The 22,206-nt window shown below is 36.0% G+C and overlaps 1 protein-coding gene and 1 pseudogene across 1 annotated transcript in view; one reads left to right on the plus strand and one right to left on the minus strand.

Annotated features, from left to right (window-relative positions):
* Positions 1–22,206, plus strand: part of ATRNL1 (attractin like 1) — a 498,803-nt gene that overhangs the window by 240,267 nt on the left and 236,330 nt on the right. The window lies entirely within an intron of this gene.
* Positions 789–8,837, minus strand: LOC129077028 (TIP41-like protein; annotated as a pseudogene).

The following is a 22,206-nucleotide window of genomic DNA, read 5'->3' on the forward strand; positions in this document are numbered from 1 at the left end:
ATCCAGGAGGTCGCTGGGGGAGCCCACGGTGAAATCTAAAGAAAGAAGCCCCATTGCACACACAAGGAACCTTACCCTAGCTTCTGAATTTGAGATAACAAAGGCTATAACTATAAATTAAGAGCATTTAATTTAGAATTTTAAAAAAAAGACATTAAATTTTGTATTGTGAGGCCCTGTTTCATACTCATCATCAAAATCATGTCAGTCCTTTAGGAGCTTACATTTTAAGAAAGATTACTCTCTATATTTAGAAATATACACAAATGTATTTTATGACACCTTCTCAGCACAAGAGCTATTGTTTTGCCTGATTTTTCCTGTTCGTTTTTTGACTCAGTGCCTGAAAACAGGGAAATAGAAAGGTGGGCTGGGGCTGGGAGGCGGTGAGGGATTGCATCTCAAATTTGGGCACCAACAGTATAAGGCAAAACGGGGTAAATCTGACTGTCACACATTTGGTTACACAAAGCGGAGGGCAAAGGTGCAAAACCTGGGGTCCGTGCCTTCGTGTGAGGTGTAAGGAGACCACGTTCTTCTTAGGCGACCTCCGGCCCTCTCTGTGCATCCAGGACAATAGGGCAAGGCCACGCTGCTCCCGTGAGCTGTTAGGAGGCTCATCGTGTGGGCGTAGGTGGCAAAAGTAATAAAACTTCTTACTCTTTATTATGGGGGATTCTATGCTAAGCGCCTTCTAAAAAGCCTATTCATTTTTCTTTAGCACTTGTGAGTAGACAAAATTATCACCCCCATTTTATGAATCAAGCTTGGGTAGGGCTTACAACCACCTAAGCTGACACAGCTAGCGATGGAGACACCAGGATACAAACCCAGGCTGCCCCTGGTCCACTAACTGTGCTCTTCGGTGGCGCTTTCAGGTCCACGGCGTGGCCTTCCCAAATCTGCAAGAAAACCACATGTGAGCATTAAGGAGAATAAAATTAATAAACAAATGGAAAACTTTTCATATCATAGAATCTAGATGCCCACAAGACTTCTGTTATCTCATGTTAATGGTCATTTGATTTCTGCAGAAGTGATGAACCAAAGCCTCATCAAGAATTTTTTCTCTTCCTCAGGACTCCATAATGACAGTTGTAACTTTTTATAATTTCATTTTTTATAAGTAAATTCATTTGGGTTATGTTTACCCTTGAATAGAGAGAGTTAGAATAGCAAGGCTGCTGGAAGCCACTTTGTCTGAGTTCGAATCTCAGTCATGTTCTTAAACTTCTCGGGGCCTCAGTCTTCGCACCTGGGAATTGAGGGCAATAATGGGACCTAGAGCGGCGTTGTGAACAGTTGATAAATTGGTGCATGTAAGGTCCTTAGAGCAATGCTTGCCTTGTCTAAGGACTTAAGTTATTTAATTAGCAATTATTTTTTGAGAGGATTGCATACCAAAATTAGGGAATCAAAGGTTAATTCTATTTTTAAGAGAGCTGAAATATAAATTTTGATTACATACTTAAGCAGGATTCATAGTGGCAGAATGAAGACTATTTTTATTGTAGCATTTTTGAGTTAATGAAGATTACCAAGAAAAAAAGAACATAATAAATAGAATCATTGACCTTTGTTTTAAAATATCAAACATATAGACGATGTGTTGTGTAAATGTAGAGCTTCAACATGTACATTTTCTACAAATAGCACAGTAGTTTTCAAAGGACTTTTTTACTATGTATTTCACGATACAATGAAATAGTGAAAGAAAAGCTTAATAAGGTGGAACTGATTGGATTGGACATTTGTATACTACTGTGAGTATTGTTTAATTGTCCATGAGATTGAGTTGTTAAATAAGCAGATTAATAAAAGTAACATGAAGAAGAAGAATAAGAACATTGGAAAAATTTTTATTTTTAATGTATAATTCTTAATTAAAGTTTGCAACTTTGGGTTTATAAAATATGTATAATTTGAAGAGAAATTTTAGTTCAACTTGTATCAGGTTGTTTATATTCTATTCCATGTATCATCTGCTGGATATTCTAAAAAAATGTAGCATTTAAAGTAAAACAGAGATGAACATAATAGACAATACAAATTGATAAAAGGGCTACTATATATGCTTTTAGGATTATGAACTTCCATAGGTTTAGCTTCTGTCTTACTCAAGTTAGGTATACTCATGAAGGATTTCAGTCTACTGTCTTTCACGTGTTAATCTATATTCTAATATAAATATTTATATAATGAAGGAAGAAGTATCATATTTGTAACATTTTTCTTGATTTCAAAAAGCACAGTTACAACATGTTTTTAATTAATTAAATATCATGAATTATTATCTGAACATATAAACATAAATAGATTTTGACTAATATTAATAATATTTAAATTGTATTTTGTAATTTAGGAAAATGTTTTATCCCAAAATCAAGGCCAGTGATATAGGGGCTTCTGTTGACAGGATACAGTAATCAGAGCAGTCTTTCTACAGGATTTTAAAATACTGGATAAAACAAAAAAAAATTTTAAATCATCAAAAATAGATTGACACCATAGATAGTAAGTATATGGCCAAAAAAAAAAAAAGAAAACTATAGAAAAGAAGATGGAGATGTAAAAAGACCACTGAGTAAGTTTTGTCTGGTTGGCATTTGTCCATAAGGCAAACTTGACATTTAGTTTGCTGATTATAGAGTATAAGCGAGAACAAGTGAAAGCACACAGCTACAGAGCACTGGGAATCCAGTAGCAAGTGCTCACCAGGTTAAGGTGGAACCTCAAAGGGATGCACACTCAGGGTAAGGGTTGGAATTCAGACTCCAACACTCCTGCCATCTTGTCTTGACATGTTGTCCCTTAATTACCTATATGCTCCAGAAATATCTTGAACCATGAATTTAGTTTAAAGTTGCTTCTGGCAGAAAAAGAAGGAACTTTTCTATGAAGGTATGAACATTCCTTCATCGAGGCTTCAAAGAATTTCCCAATGTATTTTTTTTCTAGGAAAATAAGTAGCACAAACTCAAAGATAACCGAGCACTTAGGAAATACAGTTCCATAAGCAAGAATCAGAAGAAACAACAGATGAGTAGAACAGACCACAAAATTCAAAATATTGGAATGATTGGATGCATATTATGAAACAGCCATGCTTACTATGTTGAAAAAATAAAGTTTGAGTAAAATCTTGGAAAAACAAACGATATATATATAACAAAAACAAAAATGTGTGTGTGTGTGTGTGTGTGTGTGTAAAGGAAGCTAGCAGATCTCAAATATAACCAAATAGAACTTGTAAAATAAAAAATAAATTCATTTAAAATTAAAAATTGCACTCAGTGAAAATATCTTTTTGGAATGGAGGTGAAATTGACACGCTTAAAGACAGAGAGTCCAACACCTACAGATTCTTCACTGACTGCAATTCTAAAGGCTGCATCCTTCAGGGAAAAGGAACGTGATAGGAGAGAGAAGGCCTGATGTGAAGGAAAAATAAATCTAACAGGAGAGCATACCTGAACAATTACTAACCATATAAAATATAGACTTACCATATGATCCAGCAACCTTGCTTCTACATATTTACCCTAGAGAAAGGAAACATATGTTCATGCAATAAACCTGTTCAGGGATGTTTATAGGAGCTCTATTTGTGATCTCCAAACACAACCTTATAAACTTATGTTTATAGGGTTACATGGGAAACCACATAATTGTCTATTAATAAACAAATGGATATATACACTATGGTATATCCAAACAGTGGAATATAACTCAGGGGGAAAAATGAATGAGCTATTGGTACATACAAGAAAGGCATTTATTATGAGGGAAAAAAGGCCAGCCTCAAAATATTATATATTGTATAATTCCATTTATATGGTATTGTGTAAAAGTAAAAATTACAGAAATGGAGAACAGATCAATGTTTGTTGGGGAAGCGCCAGGGAAACTGGGAATCCCAGGGGGCAGCAGAGGGAAGTTTTGGGGTAATAGAACTCTTGTATTCTGACTGTGTTGAAACTATCTATACATGTGTTCCACATGTACAAATCCATACAATCTGTACATGTGTTAAAACTTACAGAAACATAAAGTGAAAAACTTTTAATATATGTAAATTACATTTACTTATAAAAATATCTAACATTAATAAAATTAAAAGGATAGCTTAAGTATTTGACAACAATAATGTGTGTCAGGAGGGAAGTTGATCCAAGTCAAAGAATTCTAAGGCATTACAAAGTTCAGAAGGTGGGGAAAGAAATCTGTTCATGCTAGACTTCTTAGTATACATGTCAAATGTCAAATGTCTACATTTATCCAACAAAATAGCAGAATGTGTTTTCTTCTAAACCAGTATGTAGAGACAAATAGAATTTTAGGGAGAACAGGGAGGGATCCATTAATTCAAATAAGACAAAAGAGAAAGAAACAAATAAAAAGTAAATACAGTATAGCAGTAAGCAGGATAAATGTAAGTTGTTCAGACTCACTCGGTAACACATAAGGATTATCAGATTGAATAATAAAACAATGTTTGCCTGTTTTGTTTTGTTTTTTTGCTTACTGCATCACCCCCAAAATATAAAGAAATAGCACTGCTGAAAACAAAGGGATGGAAAATTATAAGCCAACTATAGGGGACCCACTTGGCTCTCCCAGTCCACCCTCCATCTTCATCCCTCCCCCGGGCACTTCCCATCTGTGCATCTGTAACTAGTATCACTGTATATATTTTGTATTTGATGAAAGCTTTGCCTATATAATTTTCATTGAGCCTCTAGTGTTAAGAAGTTGGATGTGTTCTATCTTTAGAATTTGCATCCAAAGCTACTTCCTAATTCCCTTTAGAAGACTGTGATGTTTTCAGACAATAGTTATAGTATTGGAAAATTAAGTGAAAACCAGAACAGGTATGCCCTTTGAAATTCAGAGTAATCCTTTGTGGAGAGGGAGGTAGGGAAACAAGCTGTGTAGACTGGCAGAAACAATATCATATACTCTACTTAAAATGTGGGCAGAAATTCAGTTAAGTTTATAAGGTTGGCCTATGTGGTATTTTGCACTTTTAGTGGGCACTTCATTTAACAAAAAATATTAATATATTTGACACACTACATTTTTGTTCTTTAAGTCAAATGTCTTCAGTAGATGCTAATGATCACTATTTAGCTAGAAGTTGTATAGATGGGTTTGAAAATGGAATTGTCAGTGCAAATTTCTTGAGCCGATAGAAGTTTGGAACTGCCTGAATTTTTTTGTTTTGGAAATTTTTAAAAAAGAGAGTACAAATTCAAAGAAGCAAGCAGTCATTCCCACACCCAGAATTAAATGTGATTAATATCTTGACATTATTCCTTGTGGTTTGGCTCTTTATTAATTAACGAAAATAGTATTGTTGCTGAAAAATATTATAGATGTTTAATGAAAATATTCAAACAAAAAAGAAAAATATAAGTAAAGGCAAGAAAAAAGAACACAGACATCTCTCTCTAGAGACCCATCATCCATAACACCTGGGAGACATCTTTCCAGTCATTTTTCTATAGTTATGTCTATTTTTATGTATAAAAAAATGAAGGATGGAAGGAGGGAAGACAGCAGACAGGCAGAAAGATTTATGATAAATATGGTGCTACCTTTATGAAAATAATTTTATTTCACTTTACTGTAACTTATAGGGAAAAAATTTAACACCGTAAGAGATATTATTTGCTAAATATTTCTCTAAGGTAAAAATTAGAAAGTGTGAAAAATGTTAAGAATTTTGAATGAAATGAATTTTTTTAACTGCTGGTTTTTAGCTTTAGAGAATTTTGATTCCATGCTTTGAGAGAAAGAGAAAATTAGTGCTTTTAACACCCATCCTCCTAATTTTGTTGTTTGTATATTCCTTAGATTATCCTGGTTTATGAGATTCACATACTTAGCTATGATTTCCTGTAGTTGGTCATTATTAATTGTATATTTTGATGGATTTGATGCACACAAGCAGTTCTTTTACCACAACTGACTCTTTTTTGATTCATTTCAAATGGACTGGATTTTGTGCTTAAGTGGAGTTTTGTTTTATTTTTTAGAGGGAGAAGCAGTTTGCTTTTGGATACTTCTATGTATTTTCCAAACATATGGTTCCAAAACTTTTTCTGCACCTGCACCCGTACGTTCTGAGTCACTGTTAACACAGTTGCCCCTAGGAAGTACCTAACAGTTTTGTTTATTACATAGTTAGCTTAACAAGTATTAACATACTTAACAAGTATTTATATGCTATTGACTTAATGGGCTGTTTTAAAAAATGCACACAAAATTAAAATATTTTATTTCATTCTTAAATAACCCCTGTCCGTTGGGATATGTGTGCCTGCCAGACCCTGCACAGCTTTTCTACCATGGATTCAGGCTGTGCTGTGCAAATTTCCTGTTCCATCTTGATTTTCATGTGGTCTTTCTTTCTCTCATAGCAGCTACTCAACATCCAGCCTCACAAAAATGTGACGATATCGAAAAAATGTAGCATGATTTAATGTTGAACTTGGCATCCGCTTCAAACAATCGCCTATGCAATGTATCTATAACTAATATCACTGTATTTGCCTTACATGAAATAGTTCATCAAATTTACCTTTGATGAAAATTTTGCCTATTGAGTTGATATTCTAACAATCATAATTTACGCTATTATTTGTATTATTTTCCAATTTGTGGCACCAAAATCGAGGCTCAGCAGTTAATTGCCATGGCCCTGACTTGCCAGGACTCAATTTTTGCTTCTAAGGGCAACTTAATCCAGGAGAACCTATGATAGGGAGGCCGAGGCGGAGGGAGATGACCCTGACTGCTTATATTTTCTACCCCATAGAACAACCTCCCGAGTCTCCAAAGGAACCCTCAGTGTCCCTAGATCAAAGCCCCTCAAGCCTCCCCACCTTGCCGTCTGTATAAAGGCTCTAAAGGTGTGATCCCCACACCTCCCCTCTCGCCTCCTGAATCTGCCCTGGTTCATCTTGCACAGCAAATATCTTATCAGTAAGTCCTACTACATGGTATATCTCTATTCCAGTCAAGGCTAGTAATGACCTGGAACAAGAGACTCAACAGTATCAAACTTTTCTTAATTAGGTTTGGGCGCGTTATTCATCAGTTATGGAGACACACAGGTTTACACTAGTTTTATTAAGAACATATTGATTATATTTCAGGAAAACTTAAGCATGATGACTTACATATCCTATGAATTGTGATACGAATTTTCATTAACCTTTCCCTGTTTCCCTGTTTGTTGTTTCAGGAGGGAATAAGAAGGATTAGAAATAATTACACTTTTGTAAGTTGCTCAGTAGCCAAAGCAACATTGGTTCATTTGAAACATCAGCTGTTCTGGTAATTATCCTACTTCAAGTTACCAGTAATGTAACTCAGATCATCTATTTTTGGTCTCTACATTGCTTATGCATCTGTTCATGAATCATAGTGTTTGTAATGCTTTAACACAGTGGTCCCCAACCTTTTTGGCACCAGCGACCGGTCTCATGGAAGACTTATTTTCTCCACGGCCAGGGGCAGGGGGAGGGTGATGTTTTGGGGATGACTCAAGCACATTACATTTATTGTGTACTTTATTTCTGCTATTATGACATTGTAATATATAATGAAATAATCATACAACTCACCATAGTGCAGAAACAGCGGGAGCTCTGCGCTGTTTCCTGCAACTAGACAGCCCCATCTGGGGGTGATGGGAGTCAGTGACACCGAAGTGTGTCGCTTGTGTCCAGTCTACTCCCTAGTCTCGTTTTGGTTGCTGTCACTGCAGAAAACCCTGCTTCACAAAGATAGGATGTTGGAAATGGAAGCAGGCGTTTCAGCACTTTTGTGGCAATCTCAGGATATTCTGCCTTGACTTTGTTAATTTTTTTTTTTGCCTGCAACAATCTTTAATTTTTTTCCTTTAAGGCTACTGAAAATCTGCACATAGACAAGGCAATAAATTCTCATAATAGAAAACCCCCCGTCCACATAGGCAAGGTCTCCATCAGATTCCACGGTGAACAGGTGGTACATCACATTCTGTTGCACAGGTACATTTTCTTGTGAGTCTGTGGGGTTATGATTGATTCTTTCTAGAAATACTAGCTACCCATAGACTGCCTCATCGATCGGTAAATACCATGCTATTTCATTGGGCTCTGTGTAGAAAGAAGGCAGAACATGTGTTAAATTAGCAATTCTGTGCTCTCATGATGTATATTTTCATAACATGTAGGTCTTGTCGGCCTCTGGTAAAGTCTCGTGTCATTTATGCTGGTAAGCACTCTATCCATTCTCAAATAAAACTGCAAGAACAGGAAAAAGCTGGAAGGCCTTACTCTCTTTTTCACACTTGGACTTGCAACTGTGATCATGAAAGTTCATCCTCGAAGAGGAGAACTTCAAAAAAACCTGTTCTCTGGCTTTCAGTTTCTCTGTATCTGTATGATCTGCTGTAGGTACAGCATTTAACTTGAGTGATCGTGCAAGTCACGTTCCCTTATAATCGGCCTCATAGGTCCAGTCGTGTGGGTTAATAACGGCCTCGGGGTGTTCACCCCCGTCCTGCTTTCCCGCCACTCTCCCGCTCAGGCTGCTTGGAGCCTTCCTTGGCGGTTGTTTACACATCTTAAAGCGTCTGTGGCCTTGAACTCGATCCCAAAGACAGGAAGAACAGTGCTAGATTCTTACAATGTTATCGCCAAACATCATTTCGGGGAGGGATGGCATATGCAATCCATCAGCTAACTGCTCCAATCGGCCGACTTCATGATGTGAGTCTCGGTCGCCGTCAGCTTCCAGGGCCTGACAGGGAAGTCCTGGTGGCTGCTGTGGAAGCTGGGGATCATGATCACGGGAGAGGCGGGCCCACCTGGGCGATGCAGGATGGGCTGGAGAGGCGTGGCATCGAACGCCAGTCCCGCGTTGCTGCGGTCCCGTCAGCTGCCTTGACTTTAATCTGCTCACCTCCTGCTGTGCGGCCCAGCTCCTAACAGGCCACAGGCCGGAACCAGGGTGCCAGGACTTCTGCTTCAGAAGTAATTAAACATGGACGTCCTGGAGTGCTTAGACACTATGGATGCCTTAGGGCTTGAGCCTTTCATGTTTTTCTTGCTAGATACGAGAGAAGGTCTATGTTTGGAATTAGCTATGGGTAAATATTTTTATTATCATATAAATTTACCTTTATTATCTATTATCTATTAGGCTCAAATCTGTCATCATTACTCTAGCACAGAAAAGGAGGGTGGGACTAATGTGATCTGTCATCTTTTGATAATGAAATCTTAATAATATTAAGATCTGAACATTAAAATTACTATCCATGAAAAAATCAACTAAACTCAATTTATCCAATAAAACATCTTACATCACTTCAACTTTTGATATATATGATATGACATGATTATTTTGCACTTTTATTATCTTTGTCAAATTATCCTTACCATTTGTTAAGTCACTGCAGTGAAACGGATTTTCTGTTTCATGCCGCATAGTAGCAACTCATTAGTGTCTATAATGGCACTTGAAGTCAATCAACCATATTAGGCACTGACCTAGTTCCAGGATTTTTCAAAGAATAGTAATAGATATATTTGGATTCTGGTAAAAGTATTTTATGGATGATAAAATTCATACTGGAACAATGAGTTTAATTGATGACCACACAGTAAGCAAATAAGATGTCAAAAAATCTGTATAATTTAGTAGTCCATTAAGCCTAATGTAGTTATATCCTACATAAACCAAAGGATTCGAGTAAAATTGTATTTTAGATAATCATCATTTTTTATTCTAGAATAAAATTTAGAAAAATGCTTAATCTAAAGGATTTTAAACTTTTATTTTTACTGTATAGTAATCATTTGCAATTTAGGAAAAAATACATCAAAATTTGAAAAAAATATTATTTATTAAAACATCTTTTCATGACCTTGGAGTAGACAATTGTTTCTTACATAGGATATAAAAATCATTAACCTTTTAAGAATAAAGCAATGAATTGGACTGTATTAGGATTATTGAGATTAATAACTTCTCTTCATCAAAATGCAAATTAAGAGAGTGAAAAAAATAAGGTATAGAGTGGGAGTATATATTTTCAATGTACAAATCTGGCAAATGACTCATATCGAATATATAAAATACTTTTTACAAATCATTTGAAAAAGACAGTCTGCCCAGTAGGAAAAGGGTGAGAAGGTTAAAAAGAAGAATTTGAACAGACACTTAACAAAAGAGGATATCCGAATACTATAAGCATATGTAAAAATTTTCAGTTTAATTAATCATTAGAGAAATGCAAAATAAAACTACAAGATAACACTACACATCTACCAAATGGCTTAAATGAAAAAGGTAGACAATACCAAGAACTGTCAAGGAAGTATAGTGATTGAAACTCTGTAAGGAGTATAAATTGGTACAACTCTTTAGGATAACTGTTTAGCGCTATCTATTAATGTTGAACATATGCATACCTTATGACTGATGAATTCCACTCCCAGATATGTACCCAGTGTACCAGCTGGCATACCCCGATTTGCTGAAAACACATACAAGAATGCCCAAAACAACAACATTATTACTGAATGCTAAAACCTGGTCCAGGTTACCAGGTACCCATCAACAGTTAGAACTTTTAAAAAGCATTTGGTGCAGACAGATGACCAGCAAAAAGGACCCCGTAACAACAAGGAGACCAATTCTAGAAGCTTCTTTGTCCCCTAGGATCTGATACTTTCAGGTAATGCTAGCTGGTATCAGTAGAAGCCCGAAAGTCTCCAAATACACAATACCGACCAAGTAAGACTGCAAAAGCTCTGAACATCAGACTGCTATTGGAGCTACAACCCACAAAAGTATGCCAAGATTTGTGTCCTGAAACTAAGCTGAGTGAAATTCTGCTAAAATAAAAGATTTACACAGAAGCCAGAGTCTTCTAACATTATAAACAAAATGTCCAGGATGTAATAAACGACCACCCCTCTAATGAAGAACCAAGCAAATCGCAACTCATTTGCGACAATCAACTTAGGCCAACAAAGAGGAGTCAGATGTTGGAATTATCAAACAAGAATTTAAAAGCAGCCATTTTGAAAATCTTCAACAATAAAGTACAAGTTCTCCTAAAGAAATGAAAAGGTAGGAAACCTCAGCACAAAACGAGAAGTTATAAAAAGCCAGTGTATAAAGTATACACTCATTCATGATTTTTTAAAAAACTATCAACAATTTGGAATAGAGGGAAATTGCCTCGACTTAATAAAGAGAACCTACAAAAGTCTATGGCTAACAACATACCTCATCGTGAAACATTGAATGCTTTTCTTCTGAGCCCAGGAACAAGGCAAGGGTTTCCATTCTCACCACTTTAAGTTGGTTATTTTACCGTAGACCTTAGACTTTAGTCTGAACTACTTTCTTCACTGACTTCCCCTTTTCAGTTTCAACATTGACATGGTTTAAATCACACATACATATCATGTAAGATGATGGGATGCTAAAATATGTTCTTTTTAAAGGTAGGAGCAAAATGCAGTTACTTGCAACTCCTATTACTTTGTATTGTTCTGGAAGATGAACCAATGTATGTAGGCAAAAAAGAATGTATGCTTTAAGGCAATCAAGTCTACTGGAAAATCAGTAGGAATAATAATATCCATTACTGCACATCATTACAAAATTAATATGAGATTTTTTGTTCTTTGCCCATGTAATAATGACAGCTTCTTTTCAAAATGATTTCAACTTAAATATATATTCATTTGCTGAGCTATGTTGGTCTTCTGGGCAGGAGTATGAGGGGGGACCCCCCCCAAAAAGAACTAGAATTATTTTCTGAAGAACAGGCTTTCCCCACTAGGTGAGTGTTCTAGGAACCCATATGTATCAGTGCACCAGATGGTGGTGTTGTGAGAGGCTGTGTTTGGCTTCAGTCAATTTTTTTTGAAGATGTGTTTGCCCATTTCATGACGGGTGATTTACGAGTGCACCTGCTCACACTGCACTGAGTGTTTAGCGGTTTATGACCAAAAATGGCATTGTGTCACACAGGGCACAATGAGGAAAGGATAGTTTCTTCAGTAAATAATGCTGGAAAAACTGGATAGCTACAAGCAAAAGAATGAAATGGATCCCTCTTATGAAACATTTACAAAATTAAATCAAAATGAATTAAAAACCTGAATATTAGACCTGAAACTGTGAAACTCCTAGAAGAAAATATAGAGAATAAGCTCCTTGACATTGATTTTGACATTGATATTTTTGATAGGAACCAAAAGCATACAGAACAAAAGTAAAAATAAACATGTGAGACTACATCAAACTAGAAAGCTTTTTTTGCCCAGCAAAGGAAGCAATCAACAAAATGAAAAGGCAGCCTATGGAGTAGGAGAAAATATTTGCAAACCATTTATCTGATGAGGAGTAAATGTCTAAAATACGTAAGGAATTCTTACAGCTCAAAAACAAAACAAACAATCCAGTTTAAAAATTGGCAAATGATCCTGAGAAGACATTTTTTCCAAAGAAGTCAATACAGATGGCCAACAGGTACACGAAAAGGTGTTCAAAATCACTGATTATTAAGGAAATGCAAGAAGTTTGGCATTGAACCAAACTGAGCTCTTGCCACGAATAAGAGGAAAAGAACTGCATTATGCCATGCCGATCCACAGTATGCCTGCCGGGAGACTTGACAGCCACAGACATTAGGAACATTCTCCTGATGTTCATCTCGTGGTTTCATTTCTTCTAATTGTCTCTGGCAGTGATTCAGGGTGGAGTTAGCCTGGAGTTGTTGTTCTTGAAGTTCCACCCGTTCCTCACCACCCCAACCCAGTTGTGTTTGGAGCAGAAAGCTGATGAGTGAAGCCGGTGAAGATGGATCCACATGCATTATTCCTGGGAACCGCAAGGCAAAGTTGGTGCCTGAAACCAGACCTCTGCCTTCAGATCCCACATCCCTTCCTCTATATGATGCTCCAGCTCATTCGGTCCTCCTTTGTATATTTTTCCAAACTTAAAAAAATACCAAATGTTGAAAATAAACTGTAATTGAAAGATTAAAATTAAACTTCTCAAAAATAAATAAATAAAGCTTGCATTAGATATGCACTTAAGCCAGGGGACTATCAGGAGTTATAGAAGTTTTATATAAAAGGAATGATCTTTATTGAAAATGTCTTAAACTCATACTGATTTTAAGAAATAGGTATGATTCTATTCTAATGCTTCTTTTAGACTATACATTGATATTTTACGTAACATCTGCTGTGGCAAGAAAATTCTTGTCCATTAGGTCTGTTTTGGACCCTTTATTAGTTAAATGATGTATTAACACAAATTTTAGTAACATAAGGAATGGATATGTCTCTCCTGGGCCAGGTTCATGTAGATATTCCTGCCAGCAAGTGAGTTCAGCACCCTTTCCCTCCCACCCGTGGGTCTCTTGCCCCCGCAGTCTTCCGAACGGAATGGTGAATATACGGCGGAGAAGGCACAGCTGCTGCTTAAAAACGTTGGCCTTGGATTATTGCACGTCCTCATCTGCTGCATTCATTAGCATGGAATAGTAATCAGCTACCTAAAAGAGTAGTTTTATCCATTAGTGGATAGCCAGTCATCTCTGGCACAGACTCTTTTAAGGCAGTTTGTTCCTTCAGATATTTTCTCATTATGTGGCCCTGTAATTTGGTACATTAGCAGGTTTGGTGAAATTTTGTCTTAATTCAGTGAAGCAGCAAAATAGCAACCACCACACTTTGTGTAGAACATTTATCTGTAAGTTCCTATAGCCAGTGCAAAGAGAATTTCTAGGATGAGAATCAGGCTGCGTTTGCCTCTAACATCTCCCACTTGCTGCTTGGGGAACCTTGGGAAAATCATTTCATCTCTCTGAGCCTGTACCTCCTCATGTATAAATTGAGGAGCTGTTAGCTCTCCAAAGGTCCTTTCAATGGTAAAATTCTATGATATTTGAGTTATGCAAATTTTAATTGTCTGTAGTATTTTTGTTTCATTTATTTATTTGTTGCATTAATTTAAATGAAATATAACGTCTTTATCATTTCAAGTCAACTGTCTTCACCCAAAGAGTAAAAATGTGGTATTTGTATTTATTCATGCCTAGTTAAATTTAACAGCAACATGAAATAAATGATTACCTGTTTGGATATAATTTTATAATAAGGCCTCTGAAGGTCGTTCAAAATTCTGCACTAATTAATGTTTTATTTCCAGCCTTCCTTAATTATTCTAGCCAGATGGTCCTTTATTTATGTTATTGCTAGAGGTTTCCAGCTGAGGTTGTTTGATTGTTGAAGAAAAATATGTGATGGCACCATAAGATAACTGTAATTGAATTGTTAGGTATGTTAGAGCATTTCAGCCGTCTGTCCCTGTTCTAGCCACATCTGGGAAATAAGTTTGTTAACAAAGCACTTTGACACCTCATCTGACGCTTGAGTGAGATTCTGAACTGTGTAGGAGAATTCGAATGGGACAATGACTCTGCATTTTATTGTGAAAGGAGGCACTTTGCAAATATCTCTCTGTGCAAAATTAATTTTGTGAATGATAAAAAATCAACTTTACAATAAGTACACTTTTAAGGACATGATCCATTTTCCAATGTCCTAATAACTTCAGGAGTAAGCTGTTCCATTAAGGTCAAATTTAAAATTTGTGCAGATTAACCACCATTTAGGAAGCAGTTAAATGGAATTTTTATGGCATAGAACTTCAAAAGCCTAAATGAATTATCAGCTGAATAGATAGTCCAATAAAAGAAACAGACTTGAAGTGGAAGATAAAAGTGATAAAGTGACAGTAAATTAGAGAATAGAACTTAAAGCTCCATTGTTATGAAGGACAACAATAGACCTCCTGAATTATCTATGTTTCTTTAGAAATTATCTCTTATCCTTTCTTCACTTGTGAGTTTTAGAATTACTAAATAAATTAATAGCATTTGAGCTGGAAGCTTCTATCAGCCAAATTACATAGGAAGCCTTATTAACATGGCCATTGGCAACTTAACACTGGACAATTTTCTTCCAAGTGAACGTGATTTCATTATTGTAGTACTTAAGCTGTGCACATGCAGAATAAATCAGTTCAATGCCCTTCTTCCCAATATGTTCAAAGACTTTGAAACCTTATTGTACACAGAGCAGATGCAATTGGACATTATTGTTCAAACATCTTGGTAGTTCAGTCTATATGCTATTTATTCATGTCATAGAGGCTTTGTGTGTTTTTTCTTTGCTCCTCATGATTTATATATTAATGATTAAAGAGGTATCATATCTGAGAGATTATTTGATACTTAGCGAAATAAACAAAGCAAAACAATTAAGTAACCCCAAATAAATGTACACACACATATACAGATAATCACTTGAATAACAAAATTGACCATGTGGATTTAAAAAGATTTTTAAAGAAAACTAAAGAGGAAAATAGAATGTAAAGGGATTGCACTGTGGTTTGTCTTATTTTTTCTTTTCTTCATCATTTTGCTTTGTTTTGCCAAATGAAATGGCATACTTAAGTCAGCCATTTCAAAAGCACTAAATGCTACTTTATAAGAGAAAGAGCTTAAAATAGTGATTTGGAGTGTGTTCCTTATCAACTTGTCACCCTTTCTGTCTTTTGGTTAGTTGATTATTCCCACCTAAATAATTTCTCTCTGCAGTAAGTAGGCTTTTTAGACCAATCAATGAAGTAAGTCTCCTAATGTATAATCTTGAGTGTTTATAATGTGACCTTGTGGAATATCCACATGTGCCTCAATAAGTGTACCTAGTTCTAGGCAGAAGGAGAGTCGAGTGGGGTGTTCTCTTGACTTACTGTGGGAAGGCACTTAACCACAAGCCCTTACTTCAGCTATTGGCTCCCACTGGGCTGTTAAGGGGAAAAGCCATATTACCAGGTCAGCATGAATTAAAAGAAAGGGTGTGTTTGAAAAGATGGGTCTGTTCTTGTGCCAGTACCAGATAGTTTTGAGTATAGTGGCTTTGTAATATAGTTTGATGTCCAGTATTGTGATCCCTTGTACTTTGTTTTTCTTTCTCAAAATTGCTGTAGCTATTCAGGGTCATTTATGGTTCCATATAAATTTTTGAAATGTCTGTTCTATTTCTGTGAAATACATCATTGGTATCTTAATAGGGATTGCGTTGAATCTATAAATTGCTTTGGGTAGTATGGACATTTTGATGATATTAACTCTTCCAATCCACGAGCACGGTATATGCTTCCATTTATTTGTGTCTTCCTTAATTTCTTTCTTCAATGTTATATAGTTTTCTGCATACAGGTCTTTTACCTCTTTGGTTAAATTTATTCCTAGGTACTTTATTTTTCTTGTTGCTATATCGAATGGTATTTTTTTTCTGATTTCTTCTTCTATTTCATTGCTGGTGTACAAAAATGCCTTTGATTTCTGAATATTGACTTTGTATCCTGCTGTTTTGCCAAATTCACTTATTAGGTTGAACAGAATAGAAAGCCCAGAAATAAGCCTAGGTCTATATGGGCAACTGATATTTGACAAAGGGGGCAGAGGCATAAAGTGGAGCAATAATAGCCTCTTCAACAAATGGTGTTGGGAGAGCAGGACGGCTACATGCAAAAAATTGAAATTTGATCATCAGCTGACACCATACACAAAAATAAACTCAAGATGGATAAAAGACTTAAGTATAAGTCGCAACACCATCAAAGTCCTAGAGGAGAACATTGGCAGGAAGCTCAGATATCCCACACAGCAATTTTTTCACCGATATGTCTCCTAAAGCAAGGGACATAAAGGAAAGAATAAACAAGTGGGACCTCATCAAAATAAGAAGCTTCTGCACAGCTAAAGAAAACATCAGCAAAATGAAAAGGGAGCCAACCATATGGGAAACTATATTTGCTAATGATACATCAGATAGAGGTTTGATCTCCAAAATATATAAAGTACTCACTCGACTCAACTCCAAGGAGACAAATGATCCAATCAAAAAATGGGCAAAGGACCTGGGCAGATGCTTTTCCAAGGAAGAGATACAGAGGACCCAGAGACACTTGAAAGGATGCTCGGCATCACTAGCCATCAGAGAAATGCAGATCAAAACCACAATGAGATACCACCTCACACTGGTCAGAATGGCCATCATAAACAGATCAACAAACAACAGGTGCTAGCAAGGCTGTGGAGAAAAGGGAACACTAGTCCACTGTTGGTGGGAATGCAGACTGGTGCAGCCATTGTGGAAAGCAGTGTGGAATTTCTTCAAAAGGCTGAAAATGGAACTGCCTTTTGACCCAGCGATTCCCCTGCTGGGACTATACCCTAAGAACCCCAAAACGCCAATTCAAAAGAACCTATGCACCCCAATGTTCATAGCAGCACAGTTTACAATAGCGAAGTGTTGGAAGCAACCTAAATGCCCATCAGCAGATGATGGGATCAAAAAATTATGGTACATTTACACAATGGAATACTATGCAGCAGAAAGAAAAAAAGAACTACTACACTTTGCAACAGCATAGATGGAACTAGAGAGCATTATACTAAGCGAAATAAGCCAGGGGGCAAAAGACAAATACCATATGATCTCACTATAAGCAGAACCTAACCAACAATACAAAGATGCAAGGAAAATAAGACCAGCAACACTGAAAGGAAAAGAAACCAACAGAGACAAGAGGGAAGGAGGGAGGGGTGGGTGGGGGAAAAGAAAGGGAAGGGGCAAGTCAAGAAACATATAGCAAGGACTCATGGACAATACCAATGTGGGAAAGGATTGAGGGAGGGAGAGGGAGGAGGGGGCAGGGGAAAGTGGTGAGGGGAAGGCAAAGACAAATGTATTTCAAAAAATTAATTAATTTTAAAAAAAGAAAAGAAAAGATGACCAAGGCATTAATGAAAGTCATACAGATTATGAAAAATTAGATAGGGGAGTCTTTACATAAGCATCTTGCTAGGAATTATTAAATGTATTTCTATTGGGATTTTTAAGAAGATGAAATGGTATCTTTGGCCAATTTGCTTTATTTATTTTGACTTGCCTGGTTCTCTTGCCATTTACCAACCTTTGGTTAATGCTGAATTTATCCTTCTTCTATATGTCAGCAGTATATAAATACTGCATATGGAATTTATAATTGGCCAACCAAATGGTATTAGCAGGAAATATATGCTTGGTGTGAACTCCTTAGTTATCTTGTGATCATTAAGAGAACAATGGTTTCCTTCTTTAAAGGATTTTTAAAATAGGTTGTAGGAATATACTTTTTCCAAACACCCAGGGACCATTTTTTTAACAAATTTGTTGTAGATTTTAATACATTTATGCTAGAAAGTAGAATCCTAAATAATTGTTAGTAAATGATTTGCAGTTTTAGCCTTTTATGTCATTTTGCATATTTTCATAGCTTTAAAGATGGCATTTCTCTATCCAAAACAACCTGTAAGAAATCATTTGTTTGTTTTACCTTTAATGTAGTCCAAGGAAATTTGGAGCATTTATATTTTGTATTTTTATTATATATTTGAGATGGTGAAATCATACATCATTCTCAAGTATTAGAAAATAATTCATTGAATGTTATGTGAGCTAAAAGGCAGAGGCCTAGAAAATTCCTGCACTGACCAATAATAGGTCCTGATGTACATTTTGTCTCTAATACATAAAAAGCTTACTTATCCCCATCAATTTGTGGCATATACCTGGCCAGTGGAAGTTAACATGGTCAGATGGCATGCAGAATGGAAGAAATATTTAGGAGGACCACAATAATGGAAACTTGTATATAACCATTACTGTTAATTGCAAATAAAATGTTGATTTTTTTAAAGGGTAAAACCTTAGAGAAGTAGTATACTCAGGGTCTCGTATATTATAAAGGGTCAGAGTGAGAGCAAGTTGTCCTCTAAACATCTTATTTTTAAGAGGCTTCAAGCACATAAAGATTAAGTATTTGTTTGTAATCATACATTGTTGTATTATAACTGGCTGATCCATGATGTATTATTAAGCCTAAAGACCATTAGATTAGGAATGTTTTCTATTTGTTTATCTAAATTTTATTTTGATAATGATGGACTTTTTCTGAATTTGTCTTATTTTCTAAATGATTATTGGTCACTTATTACAGATGAATTATTATAAGTTTATAATGCAAGTATATTTCCCTTCAATTTAGTAAAATAGAAAGTCTGTGATTACCACTTTAAATATTGTAGTTATATAGTTTCTAGTTAAAAATTAGAGTAGAAGCTATTGTGTTAGTCACATTTAAATAATAGTTTATACTTGTCACTGCATAACATAATTATAACACTAAAACTGTAAACACTAAATCAATAAATCTAATAAAATGCAAGCAACTGAAAAACACATTTGGCTTATAAATAAAACCCCTCAGATTTATGGCACTAAATTTAAAAGCTTTCATGTGCTTTTATTTTTGAGCTCTGATATGTGACTTTTCAAAAATGTTACAGTGGCTGTTTATAGATATGCTTTTATATATGTGGCTATGCATGTGTAAGTATTCATCTGAATTTATTATGTTCATTTATTTTGTCCATATGTGCCTCCTTGTGGCTTTCCCTATGAAATCCATACTCATTAGCATCTAATAAAAGGCACTAAGTGATGTGGTCCCAGCTATCTCCCTGAGGCCGAGCTCTCCATTTGTTTTGCAGCCCCAAATTCTCCCCACATTCCTTCAAAGTCATACTGGCTTTGCCCTGAACGGGGCAGGATGATTTCTTTTTCCCAGATCTGTTCACAGCCATTGCCCCTCTGTGTAGAATGTTTACTAATTCCTCCCTTACTCAGAAATGGCCTCCCTTCTCCCACCGATGACAGCAGTGCCCTTCTAGTGGACCTTCAGCTGTGAGGTCGGCATGGTTCCCTGGAGGATCTCCCGGGCATACCGACCTCCAGTCTGAGCTGTGTATTTGCCCTGCATCCTTCTACAGCCGCGTACACTTACCCCTATGAGGGAACTCGTCACACTGGTAGAGAATTGCCCGTTTACTCATCTCTCTCCTTAATGCTGTAAGCTCTTCATTTGCAAAGACGGTGTCTCTTTCGATCTTTATGTCTCCAAAATAATACAGCATATTGCCCTGGCACACAACAGGCACTCAATAAATGTTTGTTTCATTACTGTTTATCAAACAAAATGATTTATAAGTTCTACCTACAAATGCAATTTTAAATGTGCCTATGACCACATCTTTTTATATGCATTATTTTGGGGTTTAGATAACATATCTTGAATACTAATATTAAATATGATTATCTCTGGTTTCTCTTGTGAGACAATGAAATAGGTCAACATATTGTTCTCTGAAAATGTGTTTATCCTCAGAACTGAATGTAATTTATAGTCTGAAACATTTTAGTCATTATTGACATTTTGTCAAAATAGGGAATATTTTCGTTATTTGAGTAGAAGAGATTGACATGGCAGTTGTAGACTGAATGAAGACCTGTGGGTCTCTAATATGCCTGCTTCTCACTCCTGGCATTCTCATTTTCTCCTTGGCTAGCTTATTACTGGAGAACTACTGTTTATTTATAGTTGTACTTTTCATTTTTTAGGTGACATTTTAATTTCTTGAAGTAAGAGACTGTTTTATATAGCTCTTAGCATAGTACCTTACATGTATTTGTTGTTCATGTTTAGCTGAGTATGGGAACTACTGACCAGAAATAAAATAATTTGTATTAATGCTTTAGACAAGATGTGGTGAATTTAAGGTGACCACAAATTCTTTGGCATTACTCAGAAATAAAGGGGATATATGTCCCATCATCTCAGGGTGGGCTCTGTGATGGATTTCCCTAAATTGTACACTTTGGAAGTGACTCTGAGCCAGATTCCAGGCTCAGGCCTTGAGATATTGGCAGCTTCCACTGGTCTCCTGGAATACTTGCTCTTAGCATGTTTGCTTGGGGAAAGCAGCTGCCATATAGGGAAGTCTTTCTTCCTTAAGATCACCAAGCTGTGAAAAGTTCAAAGCACGCAGAGAGAAGGAGACAGGGAGGGGGGAAGGAGAGAGAGAGAGAAGGAGAGGGAGGGAGATGTGGAGTGAGAGAAAGAGCCACCAGGAGGCAAGATAGCAGATAGGTGACTGGAAAGCCATCTTGCAGATGGGATGTCCAGTCCCAGTTCCCCCAGGTGACACACATGAATCAGAGATGAACAGCTTGTCCAAGTTCTTCTGAAGTTCCCAACTCAGGAAATTGTGAATAAGTATTAGTTTATCAAGCTACAGTGAATAACCAGAACAAAGGGTAATAGCTTTGGACAAGACATGGAAATTTAAACATAGTTTAGTCAACACTATATGAATAATAAGTATAGAAATATATTTTCAAGACCATTATTTTATTTTATTGAAAGCTATTAAAGTTGTTGAAAATGTATTGCACTAGCCAAAAAGTTTGTTTGGTTTTTTCTGTAAAATGGTTCTCATAGTGCTTAGTTGTCTTTAACTTCATTCAAAACAATTTTGTTAGACTGAATTATGACAGGTGTCATACCGGCGTGCATGTAAAAAAAAAAAAACCACATCAAAATTGGTGAATTTTTGTGTGGCCATTTTAATATTGAAGATGGAAGAAAATAGGCAACATTTTTGGCATATTATGCTTTACTATTTCAAGAAAGGTAAAAATACAACTTAAATGCAAAAAGCGATTTGTGCATTGTATGGAAGAGGTGCTCTGAATGATCGAATGTGTCCAAGTGTTTTACGAAGTTTCGTGCTGGTGAAGATTTCTCTCTGGACAATGCTCCACAGTTAGGTAGACCAGATGAAGCTGATAGTGATCAGATAATGATCAGATAGTGATTGAAATATCCAAATCAATAAAGTTATTGGTGAAAATGAAAAATGTGTCTTATGGAAAAAAAACATATGGGCTTTTTGGCCCACCCAATATTTACTATAAGCTTAAAGAAGGCAGATCATGAATTATATCTTTAACATTTTCCGGAAACCCTCATATGTTGCCAAAAGATTCTTTTTATATTTCTTATTAACTAATAAATTATTAAAATTAGATTTTTTTCTTTAAATATTGGCATGAAAAATATTTGAGGGGCTCTAATGAAAACATTTTATAGGATAAAGTAGAATCCAAGATGACTATTTCATCTGATGATAATTTTGTCTTACAAATTTTGTAAACAATTTTT

This window comes from Pteronotus mesoamericanus, unplaced genomic scaffold, assembly GCF_021234165.1.
Source record: "Pteronotus mesoamericanus isolate MK-2021 breed Mesoamerican mustached bat unplaced genomic scaffold, CSHL_Meso_final contig_657, whole genome shotgun sequence".
Classification (NCBI taxonomy): Eukaryota; Metazoa; Chordata; class Mammalia; order Chiroptera; family Mormoopidae; genus Pteronotus; species Pteronotus mesoamericanus.